General features: G+C 29.0%; 1 protein-coding gene across 1 annotated transcript in view; it reads left to right on the plus strand.

Moving 5' to 3' along the window:
- The first annotated feature begins 253 nt into the window (after window positions 1-253).
- LOC132937208 (uncharacterized) overlaps window positions 254-12,473 on the plus strand; it is a 73,113-nt gene continuing 60,893 nt past the window's right edge. The window contains exon 1 of the mRNA XM_061004028.1: window positions 254-285. The gene's annotated coding sequence lies outside the window, so the exon portion shown is untranslated. The remainder of the gene's footprint in view (window positions 286-12,473) is intronic.

The raw sequence follows: 12,473 nt of genomic DNA on the forward strand, positions 1-12,473 counted from the left end.
CTTTTAAGGCCCGTTGCATATTTAAAACACTGTGGCTTATTTATATGGTCAGCATAGTAATATGTTATGTAGGTATTATACATATTATACATTTTTCATTTCCTACTGGATAGAAGATATCTGCTCTCAAGGAACACGACACCTAATGTTATAAGCATAGGCGTGGCCTATCCATTCTTTATTTTCTATGATTCTGACGCTAAATTAGATATAATAACAGTCTTTTTTATACCTAACATTCGTCGTGTCATATATTTATCACGTCAGTCAGGTAACACGTACGCAGTAAGTATAAATAAAATCGTATACTATAGTAATGTCAGTATTATAATATCACTCCCATTTATTTTTTTTATTTTTTTTTTAACTGTCTTATATTAATCCCGTGCGCGTTCATGAACAAAGACCGCAAACATCTTATGCCTAATAATTTGTGTGACATAGGTTAATTTTTTTAAACTTTTTAACTCTAGAGGACGTTGCCCTGTATGTGTTGTCTTCGTCTTACACACGGACGACATAGCAAATATCGTTCGCCAGTTTCAATAGTTTTGATATTAGAGTGAATCGATCTATTATCAAACTTTTAGGTAAAAACATTATCTGAGTTCTCTCATTGGTTTTTACAATATTTAAATTTTTAAGTGAATTATGAGCATTTTAAAATATGAATGTTTTACCTATTCATAACAAACTAAACTGATAAATTAAAATATCGTAAAACATCAACAAAAGAACACATAGATAATGTTGTTACTTAAAAATTTGATGATAGGTCAATTCACTCTAATATTAAAACTGACCTCAAAACTTGAAAGAAGAACAAGAATGAGTGAAATCAGCACACTTTTGGATCATTTATTTAACACTGGGTATAATTTTGAAATGCCTGTTATCCACCTTGCGATACTTGTAAATCAGTTACAATGCAATATTAAAATGTAATGTATTCATCTTATGCATTTATTGTTTGCTTACATTTATGTATATAAGGTTTTTTGATTGTTTAAATAAAATGTAATCAGCTTATTGTTATATCAAAAAAACCGTTTGAAATACAATTGAATGTGTAACTATACATAATAAAAAAAAAATAGATAAATACGATTTTAAAAAGGTTATTATTTCTTCTTAAAGCATATTATAATGTATTGAAACTAGTATAGTTTTCTTATACATTACAATTTCTGGCTCCAGAATATGTGACCATACATTTACAGCACTTTTTTCAAAATTATTTTATTTAACATGGTTATGATTACCATTAGTATAACAATATACAAATACATAAAATCGGTTACATATAATCAATAATGAGTACACTAATATTATAGTAAAAATTATTATTACTAGAAAGTGATACAATACTATGATTATATGACATCCCTCATCTTGTAAAAATTATATTGATTAAAATATAGTATATATTATTGAAATATACAATTAATATTAGAAGTCAACCTTGTCACGTGTGTACAACTTAGTACTTATATAAATTAACTAATACGACTAAAGTATACGAAAGTATACGACTCACTCTCTTTACGGATATAACATGACCACAGACTTGTGGATATATATAGAACTTTTAAATAGTTTCACTTTGAGGACTCCCTAGTGTCTACGAATATATCTTTCTATGTGAACAATAATTGAAATGTCCGATAGTCTATATTTTTACCTATGATAGTAGGTACGTGTCCAATATTTTTAATTATTATTTAAGATAATCACGAGCTTCGGGGTATTGGCATTTAAATTCAGAGCACTAAGCACCCTTAGAATGCCTGTGATTTACGTCGATGCGCGTAGTATAACATTTTCAAATTACCACTGGAGTCCTGGTGCTGTTATAGGGAACATAACGATATATTTTGGTATAAGCGCATATTTGTGTAAAAATAAAATAACGGTCATAACAGGTATCGGTGATAAATTTAAATTTTTTTGATGGCTGAAAATTAAACAACATTCAAACATGTAACATGTAAAATGAAAAAACATAAAATTTCTTATAATATTCAGATTACGTTTTTTGAAATTCCAAAAACTTTGTTGAACTATACGTCTATACCTTCGTAAATTTTTTATTAAATACAATTATAGTAAACTTTGAAATACTACTTTTCCTACTGAAATTATGGGTTGTAAGCGTAAATTCAAAATCAATGATGATGGTGACTAATTATAATGACCACGTAAGAATATCGAAAAAAAATGCCGTAATTCATTGACCGCGATCAATTGGCTGACTGGATAAACTTATCGCGTTATCTGTTGTCCTAGAAATATAAAAATAAATATCAAAAACATTTATTTTTTTATTTTTTGATAAATGTAGCCAAATTTATGAGAGTTATTAAATTACAATTTAGACTCTGAGTGAAGCGAGGAGCATAGTGGTTTTACTATGGTGTTTATTTTTTTTTTTATATTCTGTATACATAATTTAAACCAGAAGGAGTGCTTTGATTTCAACATTATAGTACCTTATCTTTTAGCAAATTGGATTTGAAGATGGTACTCAGGGACGTCACGAGAAAAATCTGATAGGGGGGGGGGGGGGGGGATACAAAAATTGTTGACTCCAATTACCGTCTTTGCTGACTCGAAATAAAATTGAAAACTGGAGCAATAATAACAAATGCAAATCTAAAATAATTTTTTCCTATAAATCAAATACCTACATATTATGCATGTTTAGTCTAAAAACAAATGCAATATATTATATTTAGATATATGTATATTATTATTTATCAAAAAGGTTAGGTATCTTAAGAATATGATTTTTGTTAAGATGTTAGTAAAGGTAAAAAGTAAAAAATTAAATTAAAAACTCGACCAGGTACCAAGTTTTTATATTCTATAAAATATTATAAAAATAATAACAATGTTCTTTCAATAATTGTGGATTATACATTTATACGGCATACTTTAAGGGTTGCCTAATTTTCTATCATTGTTGTTGTCATGTCAATCTCATTCAGAATATCCTTGGATGAGTTCAGTTAATGATTGTCTAATCGTTCATCAGTCATTGTTGTTCGTAAATGGTTTTTTACAAACTTAAGAATACTGAATACGCTTTCGTTGGTCGCTGTAGAGACGGGTAATATATATGCTAAGCGACATAAAGCATTAGCTAATGGTATAACAGTTTTCAACTTCTTACTTGATTCCATGATTGACGTTAACGTATTATTAGAATCATTATCTGTGTTAAGTCTTAATATATTTCTTTATATCTATAAATTGGTTAACAAGGAAGTTACCTACCTACTTAATATTTAATACTCTACAAGAATGTTATTATTTTTATTTTTTTAATGTTATTTACATATTTTAATAATTTTTAATTGGTTAACAAGAATGTTTTTATTTTTTTGTATATGTTAATATACACTGACCTGCAGGTACAAAATATATTTTTTAAATTCAGAAAATTATCTAGTATTTTTTAAAAATTTAAAATAGTGCCCCAAGTTGGTTTGAGTAAATTATAAAATTGATTTTTCATAGAAAAAACATGAATGTCCCATGTTGTCGATATTCGGTACATCATGGGGCAAGCAGAAAAATAAAAAATACACATAGAAGGAATAATTTGTATGATTCAAATGCAACAGAAATTAATAAACTAAACCTTAACTAAAAAAATTATGTTATATTGAAAATACCTATAGAATAATTAGACTTAAAGTTATTTATAATAGAATTTCAAAACTGCCCCAAGTTGGCCTGGTTAACGGTAACCAAGAATAATGATTTTAGTTATTTTGTAGTACTTATACATAATTTAAAAATATTATTTGTGGTTATATGAAACTTTTAGAGTATATTGTAATATACAAATATGAAAAAAAAACAAATAATAATAATTCAACATAACAAACATAAGCTACCGTATTAATAATAACAATAAAATTACATGAAATGTAATTTTTTGTCAAAAATAAATTTAACCTACCTTTGAACTAATGCCTAACAGTAAAATACATTACTTTCTAAACGTCGACAGTCAATATAATATCGACAAGAAAAAAATGTCGACAGGTCAATATGTACGAATTGTGTAAATAAAATTAATAAGTTATAAGATAAGAAGTTAAATAATAGTCCCTATTTCTTAATTGTTTGGATTTGTTTCTTAAGAATCGACTATAGGTACTCAATGCGTACAATCTCTTCAACCACATTCCAAATACAGACCATCCAGCCTTGTGGTCTTGTTGTTTCGTCATATATATTATAAATACATGCACAAGTCCGACGACGCCACCCGAACGTCATGCAGCTGCTCGTCATCAAGGAAATAATATTCGGGCAAGGGAGATTTCACCGTTTCCACTTTAACCTATTATTCTTTTGTTGGTTTTGGAAACTGTTCTTCTTCTGATCCCTATACATATCAGTATAATATATAGCTAGAGGCTGATATTCATACGTCCCGTGCCCGTGTAGTTGCAAGTACTGGCAACGGATGAGGAAAGAGCTTGCATGGTGGTTTTTTTCGATGTTTATACCAACATATTATATAAATAACAATAATAATATACAGCACCTCGGCATCGTATCTTAAAGGCAAGTTTATATAACAGTACATGAACAAGGCTGTTTTACCCAACAAATAAAATTTAAACCTTTATTTAAACTTTCTGAAACTTACCTGCAAATTTCCAACTTAGTTAGATAGAAGTTAATTTTTAGATTCTGAACGAAGCGATGAATTTATTGATTTTTTAATGATGTGTGTTTTTTTTATTTTTATTTTTGTCTGTCATCACCTTTTAGGATAGTAAAAATGCTTGGATTTTCTTCAACAGTAACTTTTCTGATAGGAAAGTGAATCAACTTGGTACTTTGGGGGTGTCAAAATTAAAAATTTCCTAGTAGTTTTCAAAAGCGACGTGAAAAACAAAAGAAAAATTAAGGAAAAACGAAAATTTTTACGCAAAATCTGTTTTTGAGAAAATCGATTTTGGTTTTTGGTGCAACTCTAAAACAAATGACCATAGGTACATGAAATTTTGACTGAATGTTTATATTAGCATTTTCTATACACCATAACATTTTCCAAATATTTTGAACTGTTTGCAGACATTTTCAGTTTCCATTTTTTTTAGTTTTATTTTCTATAAATATCAATAAAATTGGTTGGTTAAAAAAGCTTGAAAATTTAATAGAATTTAATAGGTTATTGTTTCAAAGACAGGCGAAAAAGATTAAAAATCCTTAGTCACAGTTTTTATTTATATTTATAAGCATTTTAAGTTAAAATCTTGACAAATCACGAAAATTATCAAATTATTTTGAGTTGAGAATTCATAAAAATGTTTGTTTTTAAATCTAAGAAAAAATTTAGCAAAAAAAAATGTCTACAAGAAAGTCAAATTAAATTTCTATGGGCGTTTGAAATTCGTATTTTTACAACATTTGATATTCACTCGATTTCTCATGTAACGATATTCTTATTTTTTTGTTATTAAAAAACATATGACTGTAAATACTTAAAAATTTCACTGAATGTTTATACTAACATTTTCTATACACGATGAAATTTTGAAAATAATTTGACTTTTTTGAGCTGTCTACGGACATTGTCAGTTTTCAATTATTTTAGTTTTTTTTCTATAAATATCAATAAAATTTTATTTGTCGGGTAAAAAAGCGTGAAAGGCTCCTGATATATCGTTACAATAGCAGTTAAAAAATACTGACCGTTTTCGCTCAGAATCGTTTTTCTTATACAATGATATTATATCATTGAATTCAAATTTAACACCATCCATTACAGTGACCCACTTGTAACCTACTGTACAGCAGAGCGATATCCACTTACTCATCTTTTTTTGTTTAAAATATAAATTTAAAAAACCATTTTGTCAAATGTTTTATGTCAATTATTAAGTAGGTGGGTAGGTAACTTACTTGAATTATTGGTGATGAATGAAAAATAATTAAATTAATCAACTGATAATTTGATCGAATTTCTCAAATAGGTAGACAATAACCTTAATTTCTTGGAATATCAATTATTAGAATATAACAAAATAATAAATTGAAACATTTCTTTAAATTAAAAAATAAACTACAAAAATAACTAGTTACTTATTATTTTTAACGTGTCAGATTAGATTATTTTACACATTATTTCAACCATAATTTAGGGTTGACGGTATTTTAAAATTATTTTGGTAAATGATATACCGTAAAAAACCGAATGAACGGTATACCATAAAAAACCGAATGGACGGTTTTAGTGCTGTTTTCTAGTATCAATGGTAATATTATGATACATACACCAAAATCCCGTGTCATGTCTTTTTCCGGAATAAACTCCTACAACAAAGTTTGAGTCATATAGAGTTGATACATTTAACGGGCAACGAAGTGCACGGGATCAGCTAGTATATTATAGATTATAATATTATATATTATAGTATATAATAAAGTATATAATGTGAAACAATAAAAGTAAAAAATATCGATACTAGTTAGATTTTATTTATTATTTCGGTATACCGTACCATATCGGTATTTAGGTATACTGAAGCATTTCGGTTTTTCGGTATACCGTTTCAAACCGGTATTGAAATCAATACCGTAATACCGAAGATTATTTTCAATACCGTCAGCCCTACCGTAATTATAATTATATGCCACTGGACAAAATGTTATTAGTTTTAAATAATTACACAAGTGGGTGTCAATTGGAGATGTCCACTTAGTACCTACAATAGCTACAACCTACTTCAAAACAGTATATAGGTATCAGTAAAGATGTAAAAGTTCTTTTAAAATCGGTTATCAAACATGAACATTCACTGCGTAAAAATTTAACGGAAAAACCGACATCTAATATTATGAACGCTCGTTAAAATTAATGTGCAAAGTAGTTCAATGAAATGTCGCAGATGTAACATTGAATGATGTAAATTTCATTCGTAGATGTATTCATCGTTTGAGAAAAAACGCATTCGCAACTATCAAAATCTATTGATTTTTATAAAATGATATAAAATTACAAACATTTATTAATTATAAGGATAGAGGTACCTATTATAATATGTATATCAATTATTATTTTTATAAAATGCCACTGATCGTTACGTATTGGTAAGTACACATTATACATTTTTGAGGACAGGATATAAATCTTAGTTAGTGGAAAATATATTACGCCGTGAAAATTCAAAATTGCTTAGATCTGAAATGGGTACCTACCTAGATTTTTTTCAAATATATTTTGCAATAGTATATAGGTTAGGTATATCTACTCCTAATTTGATTTTTCACTGTTAAAAAATATATATATTTTATTATTCTTATAAAATTTAAACGGTAGACATTTAAAAAAATTAAATATATTTAATTATATAATTTTTTTGTTTGCGTCGCAGCGATTGTGTTAATTTAAGGGTCGGAACCCTAAAACCCTACCCCTGCGTAAAAAAAATAAATATATTTAATTATAAAAATTTTAACCATCTCATCATAAGTGCACTTTAGTTTTTATTAAATTTTAACGGATCTCCCCCATATCTTTGCTTTTAGTCTTACAATCTAAATGATCTATAACTCACCAATTGGCACAGTGCACAATGCAATTTATTGTATTTAGTACAATATGCCTCAATGTATTTCTGTAAAGTAAATAATTAAAAAACTGAATTATGTGACAATATTACAATAAAGTTCGATTCATTATAGGATTTATTTTTAAAATATTTAAAAATAAACATAAATTATTGTACAAAAAAAGATAAAAAAAGATACTTAACGAGAAATATTTTCAATATTTACCTATAATTCTTTAATTCTTAAATTAATTAATTCATTTTTATAAAAAGAAAAAAAATACCGTAATGAATATTTAATATTTATTAATTAGAATTGATAATTTTTTTATGTTTGAATACCTAAATATAAAATACGATTATTGGTTTTCAGTAAATTGAAGACATTCCGAAATCTATAATTGATGACAATCTAGTAGATAAGGTGAAATATAATTGCCTCAATCTAGAGAAAAAAAAATAAATTGCGTACAAATAATTTTAGGGAATCGTGTTATAGCCAAGTAAGTAAGGGGTGAGGTGTAAAATGTTAGGTTTGGTGGAGATAAATTATTATCAAATTAATTTAGTTAATAATACAAGATAATATTATTTGTGTTAGGTTTCAGTTTCGGTTTCAGATGTCGGTATTGATTTTTTCCGATTTCGGACACCGGTATTGATTTTTAATAAAGGTCGTCGGAACTTTTCAATAGTGCACGTCGATTCTTCCTTTTGAATATAATATGTAAAGTATAACTTACTTACAGGATTGGTCGATTTTCTTCCCATTTTAATAAGTAACAAAGACACAAAGTACAAACAATGTATTCCTAATGTTAAGAAGAGTAAAGACCACGAGAAACTACGATAAAATATGTCTGAATGCCTACAAAATAGGTAATAACTTAAATGATCGCAGTTAGATGGTATTATCCAAATGTCAATCACAATATGATCACAATTGTTGACTGATAATGACAGAGACCACTGACCAGTGTGATTGGTGGTGGGTTGGGAAGTTAAACATTTTTCAGTCGATGGCTTTTAGGGAAACCCAGACAGTTATGTTATAACTTTATAAGTCTTTATAAGTTTATAACATAAATATTAATACCTAATTTATAAGTATACTATACAGTACTATATATACTCAGTATCATATTATTTTTTGTTTGCGTCGCAGCGATTGTGTTAAATTAAGGGCCAGAACCCTAGAACCCTACCCCTGCGTACGCCAATGTTTACCGATGAAAATCGTGAATGTTCAATTTGTAAAAAAAAAAGTCCAATCCAGACTAATTTCCCTGTAACTCCAAAATTCTCTCAAAGTGGTTAATTTGACCATACCTACTTATTTCGGTGAGTATTGATATGAAGTGAACGATATGTTCCAGTGTTTATATTAAAGTATGCGGAAATAAACATGTTATACAAATATAAAACAAGTTATTGAGTCATTTATTATCTTTGAAATAAAGGCATTTTCCCTACAAGTAGAGGGATTGATATAAAGACTTTTTTAACATCTTTTAAGCACGATACAATTATTTTTGTTATTTTTTCTGTGGAGACTTGAGTTGTTCGCACGTACCTGTCCGCCGGTCGTTGTGTTTGCGTGGCGTCCTTTCGCGAACTCCTAACGTGACGGAGTCTGAAGTCTTTACGCGTTCATACCTCGTCGTCTAGGTCGACAAGTGCGTTTACCTACCTTGTTGGGCGACATCGCGGTTGTCGCCACCGATTATCGTGTGCGTGTCCGCGATCGCTGGCTGAAGTCCGATCGACCGTCATTGATTGCAAAAAAGGTCGACAAATGGGTAAACTCTGTATTTCACTTTTTTTTGTACAATTTTGTACTGGAAAAATACAATAATGTACTTACACCCCCCCCCCACCCACCAAAAAAAAAAAAAAATAAAAATAATCTACTATAAAAATTCAGTGGGAAGGTAAATAATATATCCTAGTATATTTTAAACAGATCGAGAATTATATACTAGGATATTTTTACCCCCCTGCTGAATAATTTTACCTATGATGGGGGGGGGGAGATTAAAAATAATTCAGGATAATTTTACCCCCTTAAAATTTTACCGGAGGTATAAATATCTTAGGTTTTTTACCCCCAGTAAAAATATGCTAGGTTATTTTTACAGAGGGGGGGGGGGGGAATATCCGGGGGTAAAAATCGCATGTTACCCGGGCTTAAGGATCAATAGAAAAAAAAAGTAATTTTTATTGCCTATGGATTTAATTATTGCATTGACAGACTGAAAAGAATATCTGAATATCAGTTTATATAGTTTTTATCATGTTGTACAGTACACGATGTAGTCATTTGTTATCGGGTATCGTTATTCGTTGTTCATCATAAATCATCGAATAAGAATGATCGTGATTTTATCGGACATCACGTACACTACATTACATACCTACCTAATATTCTTGTCTGTATTTTGTTTAGTTTAATTTTTTTAATAAGTATAATTAAAAAAATGGAGTTAATAACAAGCATGAGGGAAACAAATTGTAGACAATGGCTACGATAGAACATTGATTTTATTTTGGCTTATATTCTTCTTCTCAGAATGTTGAACGGTGACGATGTTCAAATAAACCAAACTATTTATTTGGGATGGAAAAATAAATTATTAAGAGACATAGTATGTTGCAAACATATATTTTATTTTTATAAAACAATATGTAAAATATAAATATTAAACAATATGAATATATCTATAAAACAAGTTAACTGTTATAATAAATAGCATTTAAAATAAGTCAAAACAATTACATAATTTAAATATATCTTATACCATTGCCAAATAAACAAAATGCATTTTTCTTAATTTTCTATTTTTTATTTATTTATTTCTTTCTATTAATAAAATTAATCACAGGAAATTAATATTATTGGCTTATCATTGATCCTCAAGCGCTTCTAGAAAAAACTTGTGCATGCGGACAGTAAAAAACCATATTATGCGTCAAAAATTAAAAATAAATACATTTTTATCCATACATTTAGGCAGTATTCCTTTAAATAAAAATGTTGGTGTGGAAAAAATTAATTGAAGTTAAATATGTCTCAAAAAGGTTTTTTTTTATTTATTACAATTAAAATGTTTCAGCATATTGTGCATGCAATTACAAGTTTCCGGTTACAAATTAATTACGGTTAGTTATTGATATTCGGTTATTATACAAATAGAATATAGCCTAACCTAGTATAAGGCTTGTAGATAATTTTAATGAGGTTTGTCGATAAGAGATTTATTGTTAGGAATAATGACTGTTATGGGAATTGTTGTAAAATAGTAAAAAAAAAAGAATACAATTTCGTATAAAAGTGTACATAAAATATACCCTATAACAAAAAGGACTCAAAATATGCATTTATAACATTTTAAAACTAGTTTTGCAAAAGCATGAAACGTATTTGTGTCATACTCTGCTATTATTGTGAATGTGCAAAATAAATATGCAAATCCTCTGCCCCAATTATAATAGGTTATTGTATAATTAGTTGCCTATAGCAACTTTACAAATGTAAACTGAAGACAAATATAAATGTATAATTCTGTACTTGAACATAATACTATATAGTTAATGCTATTATTAATTTATTTATTAAGATAAACGCCAAATAAGCTCAAATACAGTGTTGAATATTGTAATGAATATTGAACGTGGTAATTTTATTCAACGTTTATTCTCATTATAATACAAGAAATTAATGATATTGTTTTACAATATTTCTTTTAAAATAATAGTTTATACTCTAACGAGTGTACAATAAATATAGTGTATATTGGGATCACAAAAAAGGAGTGAAAATTTGTAAACTCTTAACTCCCGGGTTGTTTTTCCGAAGGATATACTGGCTGTATAGTCCTGGATGTCAGCGTGTTGAATGAATGGCGGAACTGAATCGGTAGCGGACGGCGGAACGCTCGTTGTCTTCCCGGTAGTTGGCTCTCAATAAGAGTGAACTCTTTCGCAACGCACTATGTTAGTGGAGAAAATGAAATTTGCCGGGTCAGACTGTAGAGCATCCGTGTATAACGATATCAAGTGTCATCCGGCTTGCTCAGTCTGGGGCGGAAAAGCTGTTGGTTGATTGGAGATTCGTGTCCGTGTATAACGATAGTAAATATCGTCCGGTTCACCTGTCATCCGCCCTCAAAACAGCGGCTGGCGGCTTGTATTTATGTGGTTCGCAGCCGTTGGATCACGATTGAATTGATAGTTGTTATTTCTTCGTGTTTGGTTTTCTAATTATTGATTTGAAATGTTTGATGATTGTAATCATATAGTTTGAAGGGTGCTAGATGCTAGTAGATGCTTTGAAGGAATAAGTTAACTTCGAGGTTTTATTTCCACAAATTCATTGAGAAAACTCGATTTTCCGACGGGCGGCGCGCGCTCAGAAACACGGGCGGCGCACGGGTGCTATCTAGACTGCGTTCCGGCAGTCGAAAGTGGTCGGACGGTCGGATGTTGACGGGTCTCTGGCGGCAGCGTGTTATTTTTTGACTGGTTGGTGCAATGCACTACGAGAGTGCGCCACATAAATGGGCACTCCGTTTTGTCTCGTTACAATATTATTTATATGTGGCGTAGGTAAGTAAATTTATTATGACGTTACTTAAGTTAAATTTTAGATTTTTAATATGTATATGCTTATGAATACTAAAAAAAAAAATACCAAAATTACATTACATTTTTAAATAAAGAATAATTTGTTAACTGATGAAAACCGTGAATGTTTAATTTGTAATGGAAAAAGTCCAAAACAGACTATTTTCCCTGTAACTTCAAGAATCTTTCAAAGAGGTTAATTTGACCATAATTAATTCGGTGAGATTGATATGAAATGAAAGACATGTTCCGCAGTTTTATTGAGGTATGCGG

Source organism: Metopolophium dirhodum, chromosome 1 (genome assembly GCF_019925205.1).
Source record: "Metopolophium dirhodum isolate CAU chromosome 1, ASM1992520v1, whole genome shotgun sequence".
Taxonomy (NCBI): Eukaryota; Metazoa; Arthropoda; class Insecta; order Hemiptera; family Aphididae; genus Metopolophium; species Metopolophium dirhodum.